Raw genomic sequence first — 4,680 nt, 5'->3', positions numbered from 1 at the left:
CCGTTTGCGCCGATCGCCTTCGCTTCTCCGGTTTCTGGTGCCGCTTGGCTCGAAGACATCTGAATAAACCTCTCGGTCCACGTCATGGACAGTGCCAGGTGCGGAGTTTGACTGGGGCGGTACATCTCCAAAACGATAACGGAGGTGTCCAAAGGTCAGCTCAGAGTGGACAGAAACCACCCGTTGAGCATAAGGACAAAAGCTGGTTTGATCCTAACGTTCAGTACACGCCGGGACAGCGAAAGCTTGGCCTTACGATCCTTTTGGTATAACGAGTTTTTAGCAAGAGGTGTCAGAAAAGTTACCACAGGGATAACTGGCTTTTTTTTTTTTTTTTAAAGAAAATGCTTGTTTATTGGCCGGATGATATTACAACAATTTTGTACCCCATCCCAGCCCACAAGCCCACCCACTTCAGCCTACCCGCGAGGGATCAACTGAGGGGCCCCAACGCGCCGTTTTATTTATTAAATATCGCTACTGATCTTCAAACGCACCCGCCCCGAATAACGCCACAAGGTAATCGGTGCACGTCGGTGCTACACTAGTTGCGAGTCTTCGCCTTGCCCGGTGCCTACGCACCTTCTCACGCCCTATACGCAGTCGTTCTTCCCGCTCTCTAATCTCTTCCTCGCTGAGAAGTCGCCCATCCGGATGAGTGGGAGGAGGAGGCTCGCCTCGAGCCAGGCGTCGCTCCACCGTTAGCTGCCGCCGCGCCTCGTTCCGCCGGTCATTGCGCGCTGCAACCACATCTTCGTGCGCCGTGTCCAGCCGTCGGGCCGCCGCCGTCATTTCTTCATGTGCGCTGCTGGATCGCTCCACGTACCATTCTTGCTGAAGAGCCGTCGTGATGCGCTTCGCCACCTCGCACACCGCACTCCAATTTTCCCTGCTGCTCAGCAGGAAGGCTTGCAGATTATCCGGAGTGATGACCTCTTGTTCTCGTTCGCCCAACACCTCAATCCGCACGTCCGCGAAGCGCGGACAATCGAAGAAGACATGGGCCGCCGTCTCAGCTACTCCCGGACACCGCGCGCAGTCCGGTGATGGAGAGAAGTGCTGCACGTGTAGATACTCGTGGAAGAATCCGTGGCCTGATATGACTTGGGCGAGATGAAAAGTCATCTCCCCAAACCGACGGTTCTTCCACGCCGCGATGTCCGGGATCACCCGGTGCGCCCATGTTGTGAAGCGGCTGGCCGGCGCCAGTGCATCCCACTCTGCTTGCCACTGTCGCAGAGTGACCGCACGCTCCTCAATCCGCAGCTGGTGCACAGGAGAGCCAGTAACTTGATGCTGTTGGTGACATCGGGCGTCCTCCCGGATCTGTAAACAGATCGGAATAACGCTCGCCAGGACCGTGGCGACCTCATACCTGACCGATATGAATGTCCTGGCGACTGGCCTCACGTACTGCGCCTGTACCCGCTTAAGCAGCCTGCTGCACCGCCGAACGTTTGTAGCCTCGTGCCACACCGGGGCAGCATACCGCAGCGACAGGGATAACTGGCTTGTGGCCGCCAAGCGTTCATAGCGACGTGGCTTTTTGATCCTTCGATGTCGGCTCTTCCTATCATTGTAAAGCAAAATTTACCAAGCGTAGGATTGTTCACCCTTTCAAGGGAACGTGAGCTGGGTTTAGACCGTCGTGAGACAGGTTAGTTTTACCCTACTGGTGTGCATTGTTTGTCGCTATCTTAACGGAATTCCTGTGCAGTACGAGAGGAACCACAGGTACGGACCACTGGCTCAATACTAGTTCGAACGGACTATGGTATGACGCTACGTCCGCTGGATTATGCCTGAACGCCTCTAAGGTCGTATCCAATCCGAGCTGATAGCGCTTCTTATACCCATTAGGTGGTCGTAAGCTAGCGGGCCTAACAACCCTCCGAGAACCGTCCGTGCTGTCCATTGGCACACTGGCGTCTCATCCCCGCTTACTACTAGGCCGCAAAGGGCGGGTTCGCGCTGCACGTGTTAGTACCATACATGTTGGGAACACCGGTGGACGAGCTTGCCGACTGTGGATATCACTAGTTTCGACACCTACGACCGCCCGCAAACGACGGGACTACAGGCTGGGAGCTTCAAGTTGTAGAGATGCGTTCGCATCGATCCTCTCAGGCGACCCATGCTTGGTGGTTAGTGCTTGCGCGTGCGCGCCCCGTGTGTGCTGGAATTGGCCAACCAGTGCACATTGGTGGTGCGTACCGTGACTTGCACCATGTGACGAGAGTGTTGAAGAACACTGTGTGGTGACTCTATGCCTATGTGATGGGGTGCTTGTAACACACGACCGAACCGACGGCTCGTTGGATGGTCACGACAGTGTGGTGCAGGTGCGCCCATGTGTAACGAATACATTGAGTGCCGTTGGAGGTTAGCGGTTGGTCGGTTGCATGCTACAACTTCGCGTTGTACATGGGCTGGCCGCTGCGCTTCCTTCGGGTTGCCACTTGATGTTGATAGGGTTGATGTATTGTGTTCGTTGACTTTTGGTTCATTCCAAAAGTCTTCGGACTTAGATAATTTTACAAGTGTCGGCGCTCTCGGACCGAAAATAAGAAGACAACTAAGAAGAAAAAGAGAAAGAAGCTAATAGTGGAAAGTATTCTTCTTCAAAGTAGGAACAAAAATTTTACAAGTGTTGAAAAATTTCCTAAGTCCAAAAAATTTTCTAAGTCCAGAAAATTTTCTAAGTCCCACAAAATGGAACATGATGAAGAAGATACAGAAGTTGAAAATTTTTCTAAGTCCAAAAAATTTTCTAAGTCCAGAAAATTTTCTAAGTCCAAAGTGTTGGAACAATTTCCAAAGGCCCATAGGTTGCACTGAATTTTCCTAAGTTGGCCACAAGTACCCATGAGGTATCGAGAAGGTTCACCCGAAGGACATAATATGTCCCAAAGTACCGATAGAGTACCCACAAATAGCACCGAGTTGGCCTAAGTTGGCCAAAAGTACCGATAGAGTACCCACAAATAGCACCGCGTTGGCCTAAGTTGGCCAAAAGTACCGATAGAGTACCCACAAGTAGCACTGAGTTGGCCTAAGTTGGCCAAAAGTACCGATAGAGTACCCACAAGAAGCACTGAGTTGGCCTAAGTTGGCCAAAAGTACCGATAGAGTACCCACAAATAGCACCCAGTTGGCCTAAGTTGGCCAAAAGTACCGATAGAGCACCCACAAGTAGCACCCAATTGGCCTATGTTGGCCAAAAGTACCGATAGAGTACCCACAAATAGCACCGAGTGGGCCTAACATGGCCAAAAGTACCGATAGAGTACCCACAAAGAGCACCCAATTGGCCTAAGTTGGCCAAAAGTACCGATAGAGTACCCACAAATAGCACCGAATGGGCCTAAGATGGCCAAAAGTACCGATAGAGTACCCACAAAGAGCACCCCATGGGCCTAAGTTGGCCAAAAGTACCGATAGAGTACCCACAAATAGCACCGAGTGGGCCTAACATGGCCAAAAGTACCGATAGAGTACCCACAAGAAGCACCGAGTTGGCCTAAGTTGGCCAAAAGTACCGATAGAGTACCCACAAATAGCACCCAGTTGGCCTAAGTTGGCCAAAAGTACCGCCAAGTAGCACCATAGAGGCCCGAGTAGAGCGAAATGTGGGCCAAATTGAACATTTGAAAATTTTTACAAGTCCAGAAAATTTTCTAAGTCCAGAAAATTTTCTAAGTCCAAAGAGTTGGACAAATTTCCTTAGGCCCAAAGGTTGCACTGAATGTTCCTAAGTTGGCCATCAGTACCCATGAAGTATCGCGAAGGTTCACCCGAAAGACACAATATGCCCTAAAGTACCCACAGAGTACCCACAAGTTGCACCCAATTGGCCTAAGTTGGCCAAAAGTACCGACAAGTAGCACCAAAGAGGCCCGAGTAGAGCGAAATGTATGGCCAAAGTACCGAGTAGTTGCAACAAATGCCCAAATGGATACCAAAATGTGGTACCAAGCACCTAACTGTTGCAACAAATGCTAGCTTTCTGAGCAAAAGCTGTGGACCAATTTCGTAGAAGAACCGCCTAGGCGAAAAGGCAAAAATCGCCGAAGCTGGCCCGCTCGCAGAGCTCGCGGGCCAGGAGATACTCATAGGGCGATTTACTAGAGTGGGGAACTTGAGAATTTTTGTGTCCGAGACTTTGGGCAACTTCGCGGCCGCCCCCTTAAAGTAAAAGATTTTCTCTGGGTGCCTAAAATTCGCAATTCCCGCAAAGTCGGGAAGACGTTAAAGTTTTTGCCCAAAAAATGGCCATCGATTTAAGGTGATTTTCCAATAAGAAAATTTTTCCTATTTTGAATTTTTTCGAATATTTCCTAAACTAAGCGTCGGAGCACATGGCCGTGGAGGAACTTTTGGTAGCTTTTGGCAAGGGCTATCGGATGAAATAATGCGAAAGGCCATCGGAGCGATATTGGATAAATGCGGGCCCATAAACGTACCTAAGAAGTGAAAATTGGTACCTTGCACGCAGGATGCAAGAAATGCTTGAGTGTTAACCATCATCGGTACCAAGTACCTAGGTTATATCGAGTGCGTAGATGGAAGTCGGTACCAAAGGGAAACCTTCCTAGGCTAGGTGCACGCAAGTGAGTATGGATCGATCAGTAGAAAGATGGGAAGCCATAGGAAACCTTCCTAGGCTAGGTGCACGCAAGT

General features: G+C 50.5%; 1 pseudogene; it reads left to right on the top strand.

Moving 5' to 3' along the window:
• The window catches only part of LOC125774138 (large subunit ribosomal RNA), a 5,369-nt pseudogene extending 3,219 nt beyond the window's left edge, over positions 1-2,150 (top strand).
• Positions 2,151-4,680: the final 2,530 nt, after the last annotated feature.

This window comes from Anopheles funestus (assembly GCF_943734845.2).
Source record: "Anopheles funestus chromosome X unlocalized genomic scaffold, idAnoFuneDA-416_04 X_unloc_84, whole genome shotgun sequence".
In the NCBI taxonomy this organism is placed as follows: Eukaryota; Metazoa; Arthropoda; class Insecta; order Diptera; family Culicidae; genus Anopheles; species Anopheles funestus.
The sequence above is the reverse complement of the archived record's forward strand: the minus strand, read 5'-3'. Positions and strand labels throughout refer to the sequence as shown.